The sequence below is a fragment of the Symsagittifera roscoffensis genome, chromosome 6 (assembly GCF_963678635.1).
Source record: "Symsagittifera roscoffensis chromosome 6, txSymRosc1.1, whole genome shotgun sequence".
Taxonomy (NCBI): Eukaryota; Metazoa; Xenacoelomorpha; order Acoela; family Convolutidae; genus Symsagittifera; species Symsagittifera roscoffensis.
Genome location: NC_087067.1, coordinates 55,367,884 through 55,391,881, shown reverse-complemented (window position 1 = coordinate 55,391,881; position 23,998 = coordinate 55,367,884). Strand labels below are relative to the sequence as shown.

The following is a 23,998-nucleotide window of genomic DNA, read 5'->3' as shown; positions in this document are numbered from 1 at the left end:
CTGTCCATTCTGATTTACATACATGATATCTGTTCTATCTTGAATTTTAATTCAATTTAAATTCGGAGAGAGACTTTAAGGTGGAATGAATAAAGCTAAACTAACCAGGCTTAGTGCCTTCTAAGAAAACAATGTGCAATTCGACCAGAATGCCGTCAGAAAATGGTTCGTCAAACGAATTTTATTTAGCCTGGTTCGATTTAAGAAAGAGCAGTTTCTACGATTAACCGGGCAAGGGTCACTTTTGGATTACATGTTTATTTTCAAAATTTTTCTACGTATCAGCAGGTCAAAAGCATCATAGTAACCAAGGTTACAGTCAGAAGTCCCTTCATCACATATTCCTGTCAAAATCCTTGGAATTGTTGTGATAAACTTATTAAATAGATTCCTCTTCCCTCGTTCAAACTGTGTGTTTTCAGAAAAGTTGTAGCTAGGAACAAGAACACCTTATTCGAAACGAAAAAAGTCCCGTCCGTTCCTAGCTAGTGTAACATTCGCCCGGAAGATACATATCGACGGATAACAAAACTAAGTCTTAAGACGACTGGCTAGCGTCTAAACAAAGCTTTGCATGTTTTTCACCGTCTCTACCAAGCCAGTACTTTTCGGTGGTCTTTTCCAACATCGGGTCGACAAAAACGTTACTGTTCTCCGGCTTCGACCAGAACGCTCAAATTAACTGAATTACATGCAAAAATAGTGAGCTCATGGCTGGGTCTCAGTATCCCCAGACCACGAGGTCACTCCTAAAAACAGGGCTACTACTTATTATATTACTATTGTTTTTGTTCAGTAGATAAAAATCATCATCTCCATCGAAGATGGATCAACCCTTTCCCCCCCAACTCTCAGCACCTCATCCTTGTCAAAACTAATTCAAATATCAGTTAAATTCAAGTCAGGACATGACAGGATGCTAAAAGTTTATCAGAGTTAATAAAAATCTCCGTCCCTGAAACCTTCAATATTATCAAAAGACTCAACACAGCATCAAAAAAAGTAGCCTTTAAAAATACTCATACTAATAACCGCAATCTTGAAAGACTTAAAAACCTTGTAGATCATTTATCCGAATTAGATCAGGAAAATTTCGAAGAATCAACTTTCAAGGGCAGAAATTTCTCAAAGCTCCAAAAATACTTTAAAAGCATACGAAAAAACTCAAGTACTCCAAAAACAATGTACTGGAATGAAAAAACCGAATCAACAGAGCACGGTAAAGCTAATCTTCTAAACAATTACTTCGTAAGCGTTTTTAACATTCAACAGAATGAAAACATTTTACCAATAGCTGAATTACCTGGCTCAATCAAAAGCTTCAATTTCTCTGAAAATGAAATATACGACATCCTTAAAACATTAAACCTCCAAAAAGCAAGAGGACCAGATAGACTCGGTAACACAGTCCTAACCAATTTAGCAGGTAGCATAACTTCATCTCTAAAACTGATTTATAACACCATCACCAACAAAGCAACATTTCCAACGATCTGGAAACTTAGCCAAATCATCCCAACTTTTAAAAATGGAAATAAGCAATCGTTCACAAACTACAGGCCCATCAGCCTGCTAACTGCAGTATCCAAAGTCTTAGAGAAACTGATCTTCCTTAAAATGTCACCAAAGATCTTCTCGCAAATCCATGACAGCCAACTTGGCTTCTGTCCTAAACGATCGACAACTCTGCAAATGCTCCAATTCCTCGACAAAATCTATGATGACTTTGATAACCCTAATATCAAGTCTCTACAGGCAATATACTTAGACTTCGAAAAGGCTTTCGACAAAGTTCCTCACGACTTGTGCATATATAAACTCAATAAATGTGGCATATCAGGAAACGCACTTAAACTATTAGCAAACTACTTAACCAACAGAAAACAGCAAGTACGAATAGGTGCGGCAGTATCCAGCCATCTTGAAGTTTGTAGCGGCGTACCTCAAGGCTCACTGTTAGGGCCAGTATTCTTCATTACATTCATCAACGATTTACCGTCATCACTCACCAACTCGTGCTATGGTTACGCAGACGATTATAAAATTGTTGCAACGAACCCTTCCCTGCTCTAACATGACCTAATCACGATCAACTTATGGTGCAAAGATAATTCCATGAGTCTTAATTTGAAAAAATGTCACAATATAATCTTCAAAGACCCCCAACTTGACCTAAACATGTATCTCGTTGACCAAATACTTGAAAAAACCAGTTCAGAGAAAGACCATAGAAGATAATGGGTAACCATGCACATCCATGCATGATTTGCATGGAAAATGACTACTCATACGTAGCTCATACGTTGGTTTCGAAAACCCTCAAAATAGCTTTTTAATTGAGTAAAATAGTAATAAAATGGTTTCTCATCGATATGCAAGCTGTTTGTAAAATATCAAAACCTTTCACCATGCAAATCATACGTCGCAACATATATGGTGCTACGTATGGAAGAGATTTTTCACCATATTATTTTTTCTTTTAGCCTAATTGTTGTGATAAACTTATTAAATAGATTTGTTATGTTTGATGTTTGTGCCTGTATGTGGAGCGCCCTCTGAGGGATTTTAGAGACAGGCCTGTCAAGTGGCTTTCTGTGGGGAGGTGGGAAACTGGAACTGGCTTGAGGAGTCTGGTGGTGCGCCGCTGGACCTACTGAGCTCGGGTGAGATTGTTCCTTGTTTTTGACTTTTATAATTCGATTTTAAAATTTAAATTAATTTAGTTGTCTTTTTTTTTATTTGCTGATTTGTAAAATTCCCACTAACCGCTTATCATGGGTTAGTTCAGTCCGCTAAAGTCCAGTCAAAATCCTTTTTTTTACCTTTATGCTGCGTCAAGATGAGGAAATGTGATATTCAATCAGAATGGATCAAAATGCAGATTCAGCATATTCGAGTTTTTAGCAGTGAGCCTCCCGAGTTGGTGATTTTGAGGGAGTAGGTGCGTTATTGGATCGATTGGCCAAACGGTGAGGGCTAGAATATTCTGGTATTTTGAAATTTTAAAAAAAAAATCGATTTATGACGTCATATTTCTGGGAATCGGCGAACATGCAATCGGCGAACTTTGCCGAAAAGAATTGCTCGACGAAAAATTTAAGGAGCTTGAAAAAATCTCGGATGTCATTGACAAACTAGACACCCAATATGGATTTTATCTCCTGAAAAATTGCCTTAGCATGCCAAAACTCCTATATTGTTTGCGTACAAGCCCTTGTTTTTTGCAAACTGATTTTTTGGAACGCTACGATAACTTACTAAGAAATTCGTTATGCAAGGTCACTAACGTGAAAATGGACGATAACCAGTTTTTACAAGCATTTCTCCCGGCAGCCAAAGGTGGCTTGGGCGTTTCTTCCGCTCGTCTACTCGCTTTACCCACTTTCTTAGCCTCAGCAGTAGGAGCAAAAGATGCCTTGAGCGAAATTTTTGGTTTGGAGCATGTGGATGTAACCTATGATGATGCGCTTAAACAGTGGTTTGACCTTGGAAAAATTGAAATGGCTCCGGAAAATGAAATTCAAAAAAATTGGACGGAGCCAATTTTTGACGGCGAAATTGCAGACTTGATTTTACGACTCGAACCAACGGACGTAAGAAGGTTCAACGCGTTCCAAGATAGATTTGGCTCCCAATGGTTGAACTTCATCCCTTGCAAAAATTTAAGGTTAAAACTGTCGAAACAACAACTAAGAATTGCGATAGGACTTCGATTAGGATCAAAAATATGCGAACGGCATAAATGCGTGTGCGGAAAAGACGTTACCGAGGATGGTTGACATGGTCTTTCTTGTCTCAAAAGTGCAGGGAGATTCTCTAGGCATTCAAACCTGAATGCCTTTATAAAGCAGAGTCTTTCATCTAGCCACATTCCGTCTGTTTTAGAACCACGACACCTCTACAGGACCGATCAGAAGCGACCAGACGGTTTGACGATCATTCCATGGGCTGATGGTAAGCAGCTCTTGTGGGATGTAACGGTAGTAGACTCCTTAGCTCCTTGTAGGATTAATGCCGGGTCTGTTTGTAACCCTGGTACGGCTGCCGCTGAAGCGGAAGAGCGAAAAATTGACAAGTATAAAGATCTTGTAAATGATGGATATCTTTTTCAACCGCTAGCTTTTGAAATTCAGGGCGCGGCCGGCCCCAGCACAGAAGTTTTTTTGAGCAAGCTTTGTAAGAACGTAAGCGTATGCACCGAGGAACTCAGAGCAGGCAGCTTTTTAAAACAGAGAATCTCCCTTGGCAATACAGATTGTGAACGCCGCTTGCGTACTCGGAACAATAATTGACAAAATAACTTTCGACGAAATTTTTTACTTGTAACACTTGTATATTATTTTATCTCGTGTCGAGTTGCGTGTTCTTATTGAAGAAACGTAACCTGTATCGATTTTAATTGAAAAGGACTTAAGCACTTGTCATCTTCTTTTATCATTATCACTTCCATATCTAGAAAATTCCAAGTGTTTTGACTCGAATACATGATGAAGGGACTCATGACTGTAACCTCGGTTACTATGATACTTTTGACCTTCTGATTACCTTAAAAAAAGAAGAAAAAGAAGAAGAAAAATAATAAAATAAAAAGAAAATAAATTTTTTCTCCAGAAAACCGTAAAATAGAGGTTAATTGACAACAATGACTGAGAAAAAGTACAAATTACAGTTTTATTAGATTTGATTTTTTTCTACCATGCAACCATACGTCAAACCATAAATGGCGCTATTTATGGAAACGATGTTTCCTTACAAAAACAACTTCAATAGAGCAGGCAACAGCACAACCAAAATTGACGAAAATTTTGTATATTTCGAGGTTTATTTGCATTTTAAAATTTTGAGGGGGTAAACTGAGAACATACATTTGGAAAAAAAAATGCGCGAAGATCGGTGAAAAATGTTTGATTTTCAATTTTCCTAAAATTTTTCTCATTCCGGAGCAAAGCTTTATTTGGTACGTCTTGAAACGAATTACAATAAAACTCTGTCTTAAACAAATCGTGTCCGTGTGCCAGTCGGTCATATCTGGAAGTTTGACCTTGAGGAATACGAAATACGTGGTTTTCGAATGAAGTTTAATTTTTCAAAAATTCGAATGGAGCCTGTCATGCTCAGTTTTCTCGCGACAAGTGAAAACATCAAATATAAAATCAGAACAACCGAATTACAATTGCGGGAAAGTTATCAAATAAAGACAGTGGGAAATTGCTATTCGCAATTTCCGTCGTAGAAAACGAGAGTAGAGCTGTCCTATCTGACATAGGAGACAGAACAATCACAAGAGCAAATCGAAACTCAACCGAACCAGAGTGAACCTTCAATGGAAAGGTAGACAACTGAAGTCTCCCAATGGTTCAGATCCAAAACTATATTCTCAAGTTAAAACTCATTTCCTTTGATTGGAACTCATTGTTAGAAAACTTCTCGAGTTATACCCAATTATATTCATGCTAGAGTTATTATTTAGCTTAATTACTCTGTTTCTCAAGTGTGCTGCTATGTAAGTACCTAATTTAATTTTCCCGAGTGCATTTTATGACAAGTATTATGAGGTAAGGCAAGTTTTAGGTTGATCCATCTGAAATTAATCAAAGTTCCACTGTCTAATAAAAAGTAACTTAACGGATTGTTCCGACCCTGTTTTTAACGGCGTTCGTGTATTTTGGGTATTTTGAGACCTAAGTATGGGGACGTTCTTATTTTCTAGAGTGGGGAGGGTATTTTGTTAGTGGCCTTTAAGCTGTAACGGGTTCTAGTCTCATGTTGCAAGTGAACCGAATTGGCTCCGACCGTTTTTGAGGTAGAAAAACACAAGAGATAGTGTCCCTGAATCTTGAGCCAATGGTTATAGGGCCTATTTTTCTTAAGCCTCAGATGTGACCGAAGTAGGCGACTGTTACATAGTGTTTTTATGGCGCTCCCAGGTGTTTTACGACATCATGACTACTGAGTCGAACACACTTGACACAGCTCCGGGCTACATGCCCATTCTAGAGTACCGGTAGTACGGTTCAGCGGGAACGTGTAAACCTTTCGGTTGCGCCGTGATAGCTTTTTAAGAAAACTTGAGAAAACTTCCTGGTACGCTCTCCGAACGAGGCTTAGCTAACCGAGTAAGGGGGTAACTAGGGTGACAAAAACACGAGCAAAAAGACAAAAAGCGAAACAAAAACAAAAAAAAGGAACAGAAAAAGGAACAAAAACCATAAAACAAAAAAGACAGTGACACCAAGAGGAGGACGAACAGGGGTGTTCTCAAGTTGGACAAACGGGTATTGTTAAATTCCACATTATATTATAGGAAATAAGTGTAAAATTGGATAAGCGGAGCCCCATTGTTTTGAGGAAGTTTTTACTCAAGCAGGCCTGGAAACAGGTCTACGGTTTTCTCTCGAGAGGTTTAGCACCCAGCGCTTAAGGGAATTTTCGGCTTAAGAGGGCGGCTAAAGAGGGGGGAGGTTAGAAGGGGGGCTGGTTAGGTTAAAGGTTGGTGGTTGTAAAGTGTAAAAAGGGGGAACACATTAGAGTAACTAATTGTTCGGCATCGTCGATTTAGTTACATTAGATACTTACACGCGTTGGTGATAAGAAGCGGATATCCAAATTTAACCGAATTAAGGTAGGTTCCCTGGTCGGATCGGTAGGGGGGAACGAAAATAGACAGTTTCTGTGATACCCCATAAGATCGCTAGCAGGGGGGAGGAAAACGCGTGGCAATCGGGTACCAGACGTTTTTTCGGACAAAGGTTGACATCTGTCAGCTTTGAATTTTAGGTGGGTTCATCTCTCTGTTTTTATAATTTTTCCTGTTTAAATTTTTACGTTTTGGTGAGAATTTGTTATTGGTATTTGAACGAACAGGTGATCACAAGATAACTGCGAAGAAGTTGGGGTTTCAAAATGCCTGAAACAACGAAAGGGAGACAAATACAGGGGGATCAGTATTTGAAGCTGTTGGCCATTAAGATAGGGTTTTTGGGAAAATTTTTACTAGAGCTCAAGTGGTGGTACACGGTACAGTGGTTCGAGAGTCCCCACAACGAAGAGGAAGAAATCCTACTATCCAGACACTTGGTGACAAGTCCTGGGACAGTACCGAAGAAATCTTGGGACATTGCAGTCTGGGGACGGTCTTGGAGCAGTGCAGTCTTGGGACAGTCTTGGGACAGTGCAGTCTTGGGACAGTCTTGGGACGATGCAGTCTTGGGACAGTCTTGGGCCAGAGCAGTCTTGGTACGGTCTTGGGGCAATACAGCCTTTGGACACTGGTCTTGGGGCAGTGGTTTTGGGACAGTAGTCTTGGGACAGTGGTCTTGGGACAGTGGTCTTGTGACAGTGGTCTTGGGAGGTTGGTCTTGGGACAGTGGTCTTGGGACAGTAGTCTTGGGACACTAGTATTGGGACAGTAGTCTTGGGACAATAGTCTTGGGACAATAGTCTTGGGACACTAGTCTTGGGACAGTAGTCTTGGGACAGTAGTCTTGGGACAGTAGTCTTGGGACACTAGTCTTGGGACGATGCAGTCTTGGGACAGTCTTGGGCCAGAGCAGTCTTGGTACGGTCTTGGGGCAATACAGCCTTGGGACAGTCTTGGGACGATGCAGTCTTGGGACAGTCTTGGGCCAGAGCAGTCTTGGTACGGTCTTGGGGCAATACAGCCTTGGGACACTGGTCTTGGGCAGTGGTTTTAGGACAGTAGTCTTGGGACAGTGGTCTTGGGACAGTGGTCTTGGGACAGTGGTCTTGGGAGGTTGGTCTTGGGACAGTGGTCTTGGGACAGTAGTCTTGGGACACTTGTCTTGGGACAGTAGTCTTGGGAAACTAGTCTTGGGACAGTTGTCTTGGGACACTAGTCTTAGGACAGTAGTCTTGGGACAGTAGTCTTGGGACAGTAGTCTTGGGACACTAGTCTTGGTACAGTAGTCTTGGGACAGTCTTGGGCCAGAGCAGTCTTGGTACGGTCTTGGGGCAATACAGCCTTGGGACAGTCTTGGGACGATGCAGTCTTGGGACAGTCTTGGGCCAGAGCAGTCTTGGTACGGTCTTGGGGCAATACAGCCTTGGGACACTGGTCTTGGGCAGTGGTTTTAGGACAGTAGTCTTGGGACAGTGGTCTTGGGACAGTGGTCTTGGGACAGTGGTCTTGGGAGGTTGGTCTTGGGACAGTGGTCTTGGGACAGTAGTCTTGGGACACTAGTCTTGGGACAGTAGTCTTGGGAAACTAGTCTTGGGACAGTTGTCTTGGGAAACTAGTCTTGGGACAGTTGTCTTGGGACACTAGTCTTAGGACAGTAGTCTTGGGACAGTAGTCTTGGGACAGTAGTCTTGGGACACTAGTCTTGGGACGATGCAGTCTTGGGACAGTCTTGGGCCAGAGCAGTCTTGGTACGGTCTTGGGGCAATACAGCCTTGGGACAGTCTTGGGACGATGCAGTCTTGGGACAGTCTTGGGCCAGAGCAGTCTTGGTACGGTCTTGGGGCAATACAGCCTTGGGACACTGGTCTTGGGCAGTGGTTTTAGGACAGTAGTCTTGGGACAGTGGTCTTGGGACAGTGGTCTTGGGAGGTTGGTCTTGGGACAGTGGTCTTGGGACAGTGGTCTTGGGACACTAGTCTTGGGACAGTAGTCTTGGGACAATAGTCTTGGGACACTAGTCTTGGGACAGTAGTCTTGGGACAGTAGTCTTGGGACACTAGTCTTGGGACAGTAGTCTTGGGACAGTAGTCTTGGGACAGTATTCTTGGGACACTAGTCTTGGGATAGTAGTCTTGGGACACTAGTCTTGGGACAGTAGTCTTGGGACACTAGTCATAGGACAGTAGTCTTGGGACAGCAGTCTTGGGACAGTAGTCTTGGGACACTAGTCTTGGGACAGTAGTCTTGGGACAGTGGTCTTGGGACACTAACAAGAAATACTGGGGCAGCACCGAATAGTCTTGGGACAGTAGAGAAAAAGCCTGGGACAGCACGAAGAAGTGGGGTGACGATACTAAAGGGTCTTAAGACAGGTCGAAATAATTGAATCAAAAGCAATAGGACTAGTCGGAACGCGATACTGTTAGGATCACGAATTAGTAGAATTTTAATAAAATCTTAGAAGGAACAGAAAAGTAGTTTTTATTTTTTATTATCAAAAGATAGTTTTTATTTCTTTGAAAGGATGTTGTAAATAACAATATTGTAAATAGAATCAATTGTAAATAGAAATCATGAGACGGAGCAGGGTACCGGTAGCTGAAAAAAGATCTACAGAATCAAAGACAAAATATAACTCGTCGCTACGTAAAACGACATCTATGGGCCCAAAGGTAACAAAGAAGAACTTTTCAGTTAGCATGGTCAACACGAGGAGTAATACAGAGAACAAAACAAAAGATGGCGCGGAAGGGAAACAAGCGGAATCCGCCATCGAGATTGACCTAGAAACACCAGACCAGAGTGTGGATGAGGTGGAGAAGAAGACGACGGAGTCAACACCGATGCCGAATGCAGAAGAACCAAATCCGAAGTCTATGGAGTTCTCGCCGATAGACACTGTGGACGACACAACGGGCAACACGCCAGAAACGGCAAAGGACGAGTCTCAAGCAAAAAGAACGTCATTTACTGAAAGGTTGGCAATGATGGTCGGATCAAATCGAGAGACATAGTGACGGTGGAACCGAAAGCCGAGAAAGGCAAAACATTCGGAACGGTTTCCACGAAAACGACAAACACCGACCAAAACGAGGACCAGGTCAGACCGGGAGCAGCAGCCAACAACAGGGCAACAGCTGACCATGAAACAACAACTTCTCTCGACCTGGGCGATCTGATGGCGAAGCTAGATCAGATCGACAAGAGACTAGAGCACAGCGAGGAGGATAGAGAGGTAATAAAGAAAGAATTAAGATACAATAAACATGAGTACCTGGACAACTATTTCAATTTGGCGAAAGCGACGGAGTAAAAGCTTCAGCAGATGTCAGACAAGGTAGATGCCACTGACGGAGAGCGAGGCAAGAACATCAAAAAAGTCATGCTAGAGATGAAGCAACGGTATGACGCAGTGAACAGCCAGTTGGGGAGTCTGGAAACGAGAATGGACCCAATGAGTAGGGACCAGGCTGATAGTTCATGTGCAATACAGGCAAAACTAGACGCCATCTTGAGAAACTCTAGGTCACAGGACAGGCTGGCAGCGGAACGAAACCAAGGCAACAGAGTTGACTTCGTGGAAGCACAACGACACAAACGGCAATCAACACCGTTACCAATACCCCGGGATGCCGCGGGTACAGCACCGGGGGGGGGGCAAAGCGATTATGAAAAGTGGGACAGCAAACACGACGAGTGGTCCAGGGGATTCCACGACTCACAATAACGTAGGACTGGATGTCATGACGTGGGCAAGCACCTGGGAAATGATGAACGGGACACTAGAAGCCTTCGCCACGAGGAACACCGACTAGAGTGACAGAGGAAGTAACAAATCCAGGAAAACTTTCAAAAAACCGAAAGAATTCAAGGATGATTCAGATGGATGCATTGATTCTTGGCTAGAAGTCATGAGGTTGCACTTGGAACAAGACAACTTGAACGATGAGAGGCAAGCATGCACAGCAATACTTAGCAACTTAGAAGGCACGGCGTTGAAATGCGTGGTTGCGATGAAGGAAGAGGAACGCGACACTGCGGATAAAATCTTCGAGATATTGTTGAATCGATTCGGGTCAGTCATGAAGGGTCATCAAGCAATGATGCGATTTGAGAAGAGAAGGCAAAGGGACGATGAATCGATAGATAGGTTCCTAGATGATCTTGAGAGCTTGAGACGAAGGATTGACCCTGAAGAGTCGACAAACAGAAAAAACTTTAGCATCGCCTCAAAGTTCATAGATGGGGTAAAAATTGACGACTTGAGAACAAGTTAGCAACATACTATACATTGTCGAAAGATAGTGCATCGAATCCAGAAGAGATAAGACAGAAGTCAAGAGAGTACATGCTAATGAAACCCAGGAAATACTCATATTCAGATAACACGATTATGCAAGGGGGGAACCAACCACAAAGGTCGTCATGGTAAAAGCCTAGAGATGACATGGACAAACGCAGATCATGTGCGAACTGCAGGTCAGCTGATCATCACGTGGCGGATTGCACAACATACAAGCAGGGCATGAAGAGTCTGGGATACGCACCAGATGAGGAGGATATGAGCCAGATGGAAGAACACGAGAACTATAGTGGCTTAATCATCAAAATAGGTGCAAGATGCTTCTTCTGCAATCAGGAGGGGTACTTCAGGATGGACTGTCCTTTGTTTTGGGAGGCAGTCAAGAACCAGAGTCACCCCAAACATAAATTGGCATTAGCGGCGGTGCAGAATCAGAGAAATAGACAAAACGAGTTTGAAACAAAAAACTTAGAAGCACCGAGTACCGAACTGCCAACGAAGACAGTGAAGGCTGTAACGCAGGTTAACAATGCGATAGAGGCCACGGTCAGGAACGCCCTAGAGATAAATTATGAAAAAGCGGCATCAGAGGCGATTAACAAGGTGAAACAGGACCTAGCAACGAAGGAAATAGAGCAACGGTTGAAGCAAGAGATGGAAAGACAGAGATTGAATGAGACGCTAAGTTGCTCGGTGCCAGTGCCAGAAGCTGTAGCAGGGTCGAAAAGGAGTGGAAATTGCAACACTCTGAAAATGGTGACAGGAAAGCCATTTGGCATAACGAAAATCGGAGCCAGGATAATGTCGATAATCACTATAGGTGGCCATGAGGTGACAAGGAACTTAAGTGAACCCAGCGACCAGACAGTAATGCACATTGACGTATACGCAGATTACTTGAGTGCGATAGGCCCACAGACGATATCTAGAGCCTTGAGGGCGGTACTCACGAGAGGTGGCAGCAAGTCGGTCCGTGTGGACAACAGATACACAGAAGCTTATGGTCCGCATGAGGTGATGTTGAATATAGATGGGATAAACATCTACACGAAAACAATGATAACATGTGATGAAGATCTAGTGGGACAGATCTACGTGGGCAAAGAAGAATTAAAGGTGAGATCGATTGGACACTGTGCCATGCTGGAGGAAGATGCAATGCACATCGGCACAGAGGCAGACGTATCAGCACACGTGCTTGACATAAGTGGCAAGAAGACTCACTTGCGTGGGTTACTCGATACTGGAGCGGTCTTGAGTGTAATACCAATCGAAACTTGGGAGCGAATGGGCTTCAACAAAGATGACTTAATAGACTCGAGAATACGGTTGTCAGCTGCTAACAAAGGGGCGCTGCGGGTGCTAGGCAGAACACCAATAATAGCCCTAAATCTGGGGGAACGCAATCGGTGGATGAGCTTTCTTGTGCTAGAAAACCTAGATGAGTCCGACCAGTTCATTTTAGGCGGGTACTTCATCAGGAACTTTGACGTGACAATTGATTTAAACAATGTGACGTTCAAGATAAGAAACCCGGATAGGAGGTACGCAATTAAACCGGTAAATTTAAAAATAGCGAATGAAAACAAAGCACCGGTATTCTTGGGTAAGAGGGAGAGGCTAAAGTCGAACGAAGCGCAATCGTAAGCTTGCGAATGAAAATTTACAATGAACTAAGTGACAACAAGCAAGTATGCATAGTCCAGAATCCTAATAGTCAAAGTGCTGCTGTTTTAGGAAGATCCTTCTGGATAACCAAGAGCGGTATCTGCGTCAGTGTCTTGTTGAATACTCCTGATATACCCATCACGATACAGAGGGGGATGAAGCTGGGATATGCTTTACCCGTTAAAACTCGATATGAAATGACTGAAAATTCAAAACAAAATGAAGTTGTTGATTGTCCCAATCATAGGGACAAAATTTGTATCTTGAGACGATTGAAGAAAATAAAAGGTTCATCAGGTCTTGTGAAATCATTTAAATCAGTACGGACGATGGGCTATCGAGCTGTTCGAATTTTCCAGAACGGCCCAAACTAGATGAAATGCAAAGTGATAAACCAGTCCTGCCTGAGATCGAACATTTAGGGGCAAGTTGACGGACGAACAGCTCGAAGCCATCAAGGACGTACTAGAGCGGAACGAGGAAGTTTTTTCGAGACATAACTCAGACATTGGGTGTTGTAATTTTGTTGAGCATGAAATAGAAATTGAAGATGAAATTTGAAGAGAATGCGGTACCACACAGGGAGGGGGCGAGGAGCATGACCCCCTACAAATCAGAGGCATGTAGGAAAGAAATAGAGACATTACTAGAGTATGACATGATAGAACCATCCAAGTCACCGTGGGCGTGTGGAGTAGTGATGGCCAAAAAGAATGGCGACCAATTGAGGTTTTGCTGTGACTTTCGGTATCTGAACTCCGTCACGGTGAAGGATGCCTATTCCATACCTAGGATTGACGAGAGCCTCTCGCAGTTAGGTGACGCTAAATTTTTTACAACTCTTGATTTAGGTTCGGCATTCTGGCAGGTCCCGCTGAGGAAGCAAGACAGGGACAAAACAGGCTTCGCTTGCGAGTTGGGGCTGTTTCAATGGAAACGGATGCCGTTTGGTCTTTGCAATGCCACAGCCACGTTTCAACGGTTGATGGCACATGCGCTGATAGGTGTGACAAAGAAGTACGGCAATCTGATAATGTGCTATGTGGATGACGTGGTATTAGCGACGCCCACACTGGAAGACCACATCGAGCGACTGGACGAGGTGTTTGCATGTATGAAGAGGTCGGGGTTAAAGTGTAAACCGTCAAAGTGCGAGATACTCAAGGATTCGATAAAATAATTGGGCAGAATGGTGGACAGGCACGGCATCAGACCGGATCCAGATGCAGTGGAAGCAGTTGTAACTTGGAAATCGCCAAAAACGGAACACCAGTTGATGAGCTTCCTGGGTTTCGCGAACTACTACAGGGAATTCATCAAGGGCTATGCGGACAAGGTATAACCGATGCAACAATTAATGAGACACAAAGGCAAAAAGTTCACATTGAACAACGCAGCAGAAGAATCATTCCAGAGAATAAAGAAAGAGTTGTGCGAGGCACCGGAGTTAGGGATGCCAACGGAGAAAGGGATGTACGTGTTGGATACGGACGCGTCGGTAGTCGCGATTTCTGGAATTCTCGATCAAGATTAAGAATGGAATGGAAAGACAGTCTTAAGACCAATAGAGTACGGGAGCAAAGTCTTGAGTGATACAGAAATGAAGTACGGGGCGCCGAAAGCAGAGATGTTCGCGGTAGTTACTTTTGTCGAGAAATACAGAGCATACTTAGGCAGTGAATCGTTTAAGCTGAGGGTCGACAACAGGGCACTCAGCTGGCTGAAGACGTACTCGATGGACCAGAGCTACATTGGGAGATGGATAGTTCGCTTGGATGGGTACAACATTGAGCATAGAACAAGGAGCAAAATTGAGCATAGAACAAGGGACAAACATTAGAATGCCGATAGCTTGAGTAAGAAGACGGAGTTCTACGAGAGGTAGGAACAGAAGGAGGCGGACAGGCCCGAGATTAAGGATGGCTTCTCCTTCATGGACAAAGAAACGTATGACAATCTTCCCTCACGAGATGGCTAGACAAGTCAGGCAAACCGATAGAAGATCATCCCAAATTAACAGAAGAGCCCCAAAAGAAAACAATCTTGAAGAAGAAACGAGGGATACCGATAGAGATAATGCTCAAGTCAAAAATCGTGACAGAGACGCTCAAGGCAAAATGTTATGATCTCAACCAGGTGGAAACGGGAGATACTCAGGTAGATGAAGACTTGTGGAGATTACTTGAGAAACTGGCAGACGATAAACCTGTGAACGTAGGAAAGGGTAGGGAGGAACCGATTCTGCGAAGGAGTGAAACAGTGGGCAATGCAGACTCTCCAAGAGGAAGCGTTACTGATGGCAAAGAAGTCTTGCGGTCACTGGTTGACAAAATCCCTGATAACATACTTGAGCGGACTCAGGTTAGGAAGAAGAAAGTGGCGTTTAAGGAAGAAGCTGAACACCTGGGACCAGGTCAAGAGTCCGGGGAGTGGTCCGCGTCAACGGAAGAAGAAGAAACCGGAGAAGAGAAATTGTCCGGGGAGTGTGAGGAATGGGATGAAGATTCGGAAAAAAACAGCGATGATCAGGATAGTCTATGCATAACACTGGCCGAGGAGAAGATGAGACACCGCGACAGGGAGCTACAAACAGATCCCTCCTCAAGAACGTACAACTCGGATGAACAAGAAGTACAAGGAGGTGAAGAACTTGAGAAAATTGCGCTATCGAGGAAACCATTGAGGGAACTATCATGCAACTTAAATTTCACAACAAATCTGGTGCCAGAGGATGATATGAAGATCGTGAAGAGGATAATATGCGTAAAGCTGAACAATGACATCCACAACCCTGGGGAAATGAATGGACAGATCATGGCACTAAAGGAACATGTCAAAGCGAGATATAGGCTGTCGGACCTGATAAGAGCCCAAAAGAATGACAAGATGACAAGTAACCTCTCCAAATGGATCCGGACGGGATCCAAGGAGAAAGGGGAACTCGAAGAAGACAGCTACAAGATCTTGAGCCAGTTCTACAAAGAAAAGAAAGATTTACTCTTTCACACAGCTGACGGGGTGGTAGCGTGCAAGAGAAAAGATGCGGAGAAGATATTACACAAGCACAACCTCATCATATTACCACAATTGTATCAGACGGAGGTGTTATTCAGATCGCACAATTAGATGGGGCACCAGGGGATAGACAAAGTGCAACAGAGAATACTTCACAGGTTTGATTGGCCAGGATTGAGGAAAGCTTGCGAGAGATGGGTGAATGCATGCCTGGCATGCCTGCAGGTAAAAGACCCAAGGAAGATGTAGTTCCCACTCAAGTCTGTTGAGAGTTCGGAGTTTAACGAGGTGGTGCAGATAGACCATCAAAAGATCTGCATGACGGAGTCGGGATATAACCACATACTGGTTATAATAGATCACTTCACAAAGTTGGCAGAAGCAGTTCCGTGTCAGACAGCCTCAGCAGAGGAGACTTGTGACCACTTTATAACGCAATTGGATATCAGGATACTTTCTATAACGCAATTGGATATCACGATATGGTTGTCCAATGACTTTTCAGTCAGACAACGGAAAAGCCTTTGTGGGGGACTTGACAAAAGAATTGATGAAGAGGTCACACACTGCTCAAGCGCACTCGAGAACCTACCATCCTCTGACGAACGGGCTGGTAGAGAGACAGAATAGAACGTTGGTGAATATGTTGAGGGTATACTGCTCAAGATACATGACGGACTGGGATAAATATCTGCCGCAAGTCGTGAAGGCCTACAACAGTACGCAACACTCAACAACGGGCATCAGTCCTTTCATGATGTTGACGGGCAGGGAGACAGCAATGCCCCTGACATTCTTTTACCCGGAAGGGAAGAGGACGTCGCCTCAAACTTACATGAAAGAAGCGATCAGGAGACAGCAGGAACTAAACGAGCTCTGCAGGAGGAACACTGCGCAAGCACAAATGAGACAGCGCAAGAAATAAGATGAAAAGATATTACAGGCGAAGCCATATGAAGTGGGCCAGTACGTGTGGGTCTTCCAGAATGTCATACCGCCCAAAGGGACAAAAAAATTACTTAAGAAATGGAGAGGACCATTCATGATAACGGAAGTACATCAACAAGGACGGTTCTACCGCTTGAGTACGGGGCGAGCAGCACATTATGAAAATCTGAAGCCTCACGTCCCATCCTCAGAGGACTGGTGTATACCACTGGACATGGAGGAACTTGAGTACCTACTGGTGGAGCCAGCGTGTGAAGTGAACGAAAAAGGCACCAGAGAGAAAAATGATAGCAACGAGAACTTGAGTTTGGATGACAATGAAAAGATAGAAGCGGTTTCTGAGGCGGAATCTTTTGTGGAAGAAGACTGGAACGATCCAGAGCAGGGTGAGGTGCCGAAGTGGACAGACCCAGACTTACCAATACCAGCGGGGACGAGGAGTGGCAATCGCAAACGGACAGGCATGAGGTACAACAGGTACAGAGATGATTTCCTGATTGATAAAATACAGCCCGACGACCTAAGCAAAGAGCTACTAAATGTGGGCGAACTGGCAGCCGATGATGAATGGCAAATTATCAATGATAATGAACACTACCCGCAGGAAGACTACTCGACACCAGAACGGGAGACAAATTTGGAACAGCGCGAGATAGAGAGGAGGGAGAACACGAACCTGAGGTTATTAGAATGGATGAGCGATGTCAAGAACGGAAGCGACGAAGGACAAAGCATACAACAAGTTGACATATCAGCGGGAAAGCACATGAAAACGGAGAGTCCTCTTTTCGGCTGAACGGCAACAGACAGGCCGCTTGACATTCCGCCAGACAATTCAGACCCAGCATCATCGACGGGGACGTCGATAAATATTTTTGTCCGGGGAGTGGGGGTAGGACTTACCCACACCGAAAACTTAATGATAAAGAAACTCAGGGAAGTGAGAGAAACGAGCGGACTGGAACTGGATGGGGAGAAGGCCGAGCCTACCATAGGACGGAATTTCAAAACGAAGTTTGAAATACCGACCGAATACTCGGAGAACATCCTGATAACGGATAGCGACTTCATTCTGTCGGACAGGACTCGTGAAATCTGTATCACGGCGGACTTTGGTTTCAAATCAAGACTGGAGGCCGAGTTCAAGAGAGAGTACCAGAACGTGGAGGTTCTATTCAGAAAGAGACCGGGGCTGGGAGGGATGGCAGCGCTTCCACCATCAGTAGCACAAGTCCCAGGCAAATACCTGTGCTTCTTAGTGACGAGGGTAAGTGAGAGGAACACGATCGATCCTGAACACGTGATGTTGGCACTAACGAGACTACAGGACTTCATGATCGAAAGAAGAATAACGGAGGTCTCAATGCCGGTCTACGACCCGAACAGGGGTAAGCTGAGCCCAAAAGAACTATATGCCATCCTACACGTGGTCTTCCTAGAAACGGAGATAATGGTACATCTGCACAAGAAATACTACCTGAGTATCGCCTAAGTCAGGTACATGGGGGACTTGAGTTGGGCAGGAAGGGATCTCAAGTTAGGTGTTGGGGTACGGAACAGGCAAAATGATCTTAAAAGTGATTGGCATGACAATTAAATTTTAAATGATTGATGGTGCTAAAACATAAAATGAATCTGCATGCTCATAGAAAACTTCTAATTGAATTATTTTCGCAGAACGAAAAGGATAAGATTTTAACTATAATGGCAAGGTGGGGTTTTAGGTTAGGAACATAGCATTTTAGTCTAAAGATCAAGTTTTATTTTCAGATTGATGTGGTAAAGTCAAACTAACTACCCAACTATACTCAACTGAAAGTAAAAGAAGGTCTTGAACGAACCCACGGTCAAACAACAGTTGAAGAAGTTAATTCTCAAGCACTCAAGTTGGTACGCTAATTCTCAAGTGGTACGGTAATTCTCAAGTGGTACGGTAATTCTCAAATGGTACGGTAATTCTCAAGTGGTACGGTAATTCTTAAGTGGTACGTGCGCAAGATCATCCAGAGATAAAAGAAAAAATGACAGATCGATTTTGGAAGTCCATGCCCGCGGCTCTGAAGAGGCCCACGCTTGATGAGCAATACAGACGCCTGAGGGATCTGGATTACTCCCAAGTGGATGAGAGAATGGCGGTGATGCTGAAAGCCATCCTCTAATTGGAAGAGCAGGGTGAATGTAGGGAGTCTGCAACAGAAGCGGTTCTAATGGTCGGCTACACCACTGATGGAATATCCAACCAAGAGCAAGCCAGATGGCTGTCCTGGAATGTGGATGGAGGAGTGAGGGGATTCAACTTGGCGAGGAATCCTGGCTTGAGCAATAACACCGAGTATGGCGCAGGGTAATCCCCACTACCAATCAGACCATCATCAAGATCAGCGGGCCAGAGCACGAGTAAAACACCCTCTATGACACGAGCGCAGCAAACGGAAGAGGCGTATCCGGACCTCAGTAGTCTGAAAAGAGAACTTGAGAGGACACAGAGGGAGAGAAACAAGGCGAACCTCGACCGGGATCAAGCGAAGCTCGAGAGAGATCAGGCGAATCTGGAGAGAGATCAGGCGGTCATTGAAAAAGACCAAGCGCGGAGGGAACTTGATATGCTGCAGGCCGAGCACCAGCAAGAACAAAGGGTGCGAGAGAATGCCACGAATTGTGAACAGCAGAAGTCGGAACTTGAGAGAATCCAGCGGCGACAGCGCGAGCTCGACATGCAAAAGGGAGCCAGGCCCAAGGAGCGAACGGCCGCCGGTTCAAGACCAGAAACACGTATGGAGGTGGATGAAGCTCCCAGATCGAAGGGACGGTTTAACTTTGACCGCGCGGCTCAGGAACATATGAACGAGGGGTTGGAGGTATGGATACCGACTGAGTCAACGTCCTCCTTGCTTGGCCTAGAGACACAATCGATACGCCCATTGATGGACGTCGCACTCCGAGTTCAATCCCGAGCAGCAATCAGGTGAGCGGCAGCTCGTCACATCTGAAAGAATTGAACGACAGACTACAGCTAAGGAATCGTGAGAGTCCAGCAAGAGTGGAGCTACCCCCGATCACGAGGGTGCAACCGATCTGGAGTGTGGTAATCTCAAGTTACCAGAAGAACACCACCACAGGCAGGTACCACAGGCACAGTCGCATGGATTGGAGCACAGCACAAAGAGTCAGGAGGGATTGCCATGACGCGGCTTGGGTGCAATACCACACGCAGCCACGTGTACCAGAGGGTGCAGTCCACCTAATCATAGGAGACAGCCTGCTGCGGGTGCTGACCCGGATTCAGTCGCATTGGCAGACTGGGATCTTGAATTTCGCTGGAGCTGCGATGCCACAGATATTGGCATCACTTGAGATGCTAGGGATGGCAAGAGTATACATGGTAACTGTAATGATCGGGACTAATGACGTGTCCAGGGGAGAGTCAAGGAAGGTTATGAGGCTACATGACAAGATGAGCTGCATCCTTGAGGAGTTGCGGGTTCAAATGGATCCTGCCATACTCACAGTGTGTACCATTCCCTACAATATGAAGGCTGACCAACACGCGATGGAACTGAATACGAAGGTACAAAACCTGAACGAAGTAATCAGGCAAATACATCAAAGGATTGTCCTTCCCGTTGGATTGCTGGATGTAGCCGAGCAAATGGAGCGAGCTGCCTTCCCGACGATGCATTCTCAGACTGAATCCATTTTGACAGGCCTAGGGGAGTGGAATGGTTGAATGACGTTTTCCAAAGGCACGTAAGCGCGTTGGAGGCAGAATTGCTGGAGACGGCCCAATTCACAATCGGACCACCTCCAAATCCATCTTTCCTCGCCTCAAGAACTCTGTCCAGTCGCCTGGGGGCGAGGGCCGATTCTAGAGACAGCTCGAGAAGTAGCCGGACCAGATTACCAGGTGCCGCACCGATGGAGGCCGAGGAAGCAACGTCATCAACACCCCAGAGTTCGGTAGTGTCCTCGGTGGTAGTAGTGGAGAGCAAGAGGGTGGAGAGACCGGCGGAGACAAGCCGGTCGAGATATCTGGAGAAGGTAAAGGAGCTGGACTTGGAAGACCTGGAATGCAGACAAGAGTTGGCGGAAGCTCTGGGCCTCAAGCGCGTGTCACATGAGGAGTTAAGTAGACATCAGTGCGAAGGCTCACGAGACGCATTTCTCGAGAGCGAGAACAATGAAGACGGCGGACCTGACTGGGATTCCCTCAAGATCAGTCATGGGACCTATCAATTACAGACCTCTCAAGTTTCTGGGGAGTCCGGGACTTATAGTGGAGCCCCCTAAGCATCGAACGAGCATTGCCAGAAAAAGGTTGGCAACTCCAGCGCAGTTGAGGGTGGTGGACAAGCTATTGGACCCAAGAGAAATGGAACTGCCAGATGCCGCTTATGAAGGTACGAGATTGGCGGACGACCCCAGATACGGGAAACACTGCGGGAACGCCCAATTGGCCAAGACCTTGGCAGTTTACGACAGAGCAGATCCAGCTGCCGCGAGTGTGATCATCGTAGCGGGATCGGACATCGAGGGAACGTCTCCCAAGTTGTTCTGGCCGTAGACTTTGATATACTCGCTGCCAGAGGCTGAGTTGAACCAAATGTTAACCCTGGTGGTTGCGATAAAATCGGAGATGCCTTGCGAGCCCGAGCTACTACTGTTTGCGGGAATGAATAACCACCTGCATGCGACTGCGTTTCTTGAGCAACTCAAGGGTGATGAGCCGACGCCAAAGAGAATCTGAGAAGCTATCCAGACGTTATTTATGAGCAATGAATGAGGTGCAGGAGAACGTCGCCTCACGATTTGGATCTAAGACAAGTGTGGTGTTCACGACGTCCCCCGGGTACGCGAGCATGCCTCCCGCTCTGCAGTTCGTGTATGCGGTTTTGATCTTAATAGCCGAGGGGAATACATGGCGGATCCTGATGGCAGCTCCCAATCGAGAGTGGGAACCGACGAACTTGAGGCTTCGCAAGTCAGAACTGACGGCGGCGTGGGCGGATGTGTCCCACGCGTTGAGGGGCTTCTATGAGTTAGCAGATATCCTCATTGTATTGGACGAGGTCCTCTTGCTAGAGATATCGAACTTCGCCAGACAACTCAAGTTCAGTCCGGCTATAGGGGACGACCACCCAATATTAAATCACCTGACGGCCAGCTGGTGGTTTCGAAGCATGGACTTGACTATCACGAGCTCCACCATTAAGTCTAGGGGACCAAGTAATGAAAGAAAGAATGTGGCTGCAACAGAGCAGCAACTGGAGTCGATGGTGTATCGACTGACGCAAGAAAAAGGCAGGTGGCCGTTCCTGACACCAAGGCTGGAAAACGCCACAGAGAAGACAAAGGAGAATGCCCACCTCTTGTGAAGCAAATCAGGAGTTTTCTTGAGGAGCAGTTGGAAGTGGCCGAGAGTAGGGAGATGACGGTGACCAGGTTCGTCACAGATGCAAACGAGGTCAAAATCGGAGGATTCTGGTGGGAGCACGCAAAGGGCGAGCTGAAGACGAGAAAAGATCACGAGATTCTCAAGTTCTTGAGTCCTTGTTGGGGGAAGGAGTTCATGGCTGGAGTGTTTGATTCAAAGGAGACCATTTTTGGAGCCTTTGTACAAGAAATACTGAGCATGCCCATCAGCCTGTTGTTGGCACTGTACCTAGTTTAGCCCAGGTACTTATTCAACATGGGTCCAGCGTATATGTTCAGTCGGGGTGTGGAATTACTCCGGATTGACGGATATCTGGCACTGGTGCTCCTGACCCATGGTGAGCTGGTGTCATTTCATCGACTGACGAAACATGGAGAGCCCCTGTTGATGGGAAAAACCACTCGAGCATTGACACCTACTCATATAAATGTGCTGCGGGGCTAAAGACGCTGCTAGTGGAGAACCTCCTGATGCAGAATCGACATATGACTGGTGAGGAAAAGAATCCGAAGACGAAAGATGAATGGAGAAAAGTGAAAGGTGGCATGCCCCTGTTGACAGACCTGTGCCTGGCGATGAGATCGGACCCAATGGGGATAATCCGGGGGCTGGAGGAGGTCGTAACCTGCATTTATGGACCGGCTGTAACATACGCGTTTCCAGATCCTCTAGTGACGGCTTACCGCAACTCCGTGACACACTTGAGCCTCATAAGTGTGCTGGATGGGACGGCGCTCAACTGGTGTCAGCAAGAGGTGCTGAGGGCAAAAATGAGTAACACGGTACTCTTCGGGAAAGTGAAGGATCCAGAGTTGATGGTATAGAATTTCCGAGGGCAACTGCAGTGCAGGATGGGAGGGAAACGTGAAGGCCCCATCGAAACTTATCCCAAGTTCTGGAACCTGAACCCCCTGACCGCGATTGGACAAGAGATCTTGAGGATTCCCGCGTGGAAGAAGAGCTTCGAGTTGGTGAAAAGGGAGCTAGAGGCAATACTGGAGAAGGAAATCATGCCAACAACCATTCCCGAGTTCCCAACGGTCAGGAGAATGACCCTGGGAATGAACAGTTCCCTGGTGGTCCCATCCCTCTAATCGCGAGCGCAGCGGCGGAGAGGCAGCAGAGGGAATTCACCGATGGCTGGGATCCCCTATTCATCGGCTACACTGCAGCGGTTTATTTTCACACCTGTGATATAAAAATAAACTCCTGGACGACTCAAGCGAAGAAGATGAGAGGCTCATTGCCCCCAAAGTTCGAGATACAAAGTTGTGGGACGATGGCAGGATGATTGTGGAAGAAGAACACATTGCACTAAAAGACGAAATGAAGTTTGCCACGAGAAAATACCGGGCACCTTACGGACTGGAACAGGTGGAGATGAAACAGGAAGGGAAGGAGCTGGATGCAGCAGGCCCGTTTTATGTGGCTCTGACGGAATACAAGAAACCGGATCCAACGACACCATCATCCCTGTCGGTGGGCACCCCTGGAGATAGAAGAAGCGGCCCTGTAGAAGATCGGTTCAGGAGGATACTTGAGAGAAGGAGAGTCGAGTCAGGAGAAGAAAGCATGGATGAGACTCTCAGCGAGGCAGGAGAGGAGATGGAAGTGGGGAACACGCCTGAGCCAAAACCAGCAGAGAAGGAATTCACCACTCAAGAACTGTTGAAGGATCTGAGCGGAGAATATTGGGCAGACACAGCCACGCCACCTCTGACCTCATCTCCCCGCAAGAATCTAGAGTTGCCACTGACGAGCGAGACCTCCAATATGGGAATGATACTCTTGAGTGCAGAAGAAAGGGAAAAGAATACCTTCGAGGAAAACAAGACCATATTCCTAGGGACTCTAGATGAGAACGCTTGGCGAGAATTCTTGAGAGAGTTTAATCGAGAAGTGAATAGCGAGATCACAAGAGACGATTTCAAAGAAGAACTGTGTGACACGTTGGTGAAGTTCGGAGAACCTGTCCTGATGGGGACAGGTCTGG

The 23,998-nt window shown here is 45.6% G+C and overlaps 1 protein-coding gene across 2 annotated transcripts in view; it reads left to right on the top strand.

Annotated features, from left to right (window-relative positions):
* Window positions 1-2,483: 2,483 nt before the first annotated feature.
* LOC134848125 (E3 ubiquitin-protein ligase SIAH1A-like) overlaps window positions 2,484-23,998 on the top strand; it is a 75,077-nt gene continuing 53,562 nt past the window's right edge. The window contains exon 1 of one of the 2 annotated variants that reach the window (XM_063865479.1): window positions 2,484-2,514. The gene's annotated coding sequence lies outside the window, so the exon portion shown is untranslated. The remainder of the gene's footprint in view (window positions 2,515-23,998) is intronic. The other variant, XM_063865480.1, reaches the window with a different exon arrangement.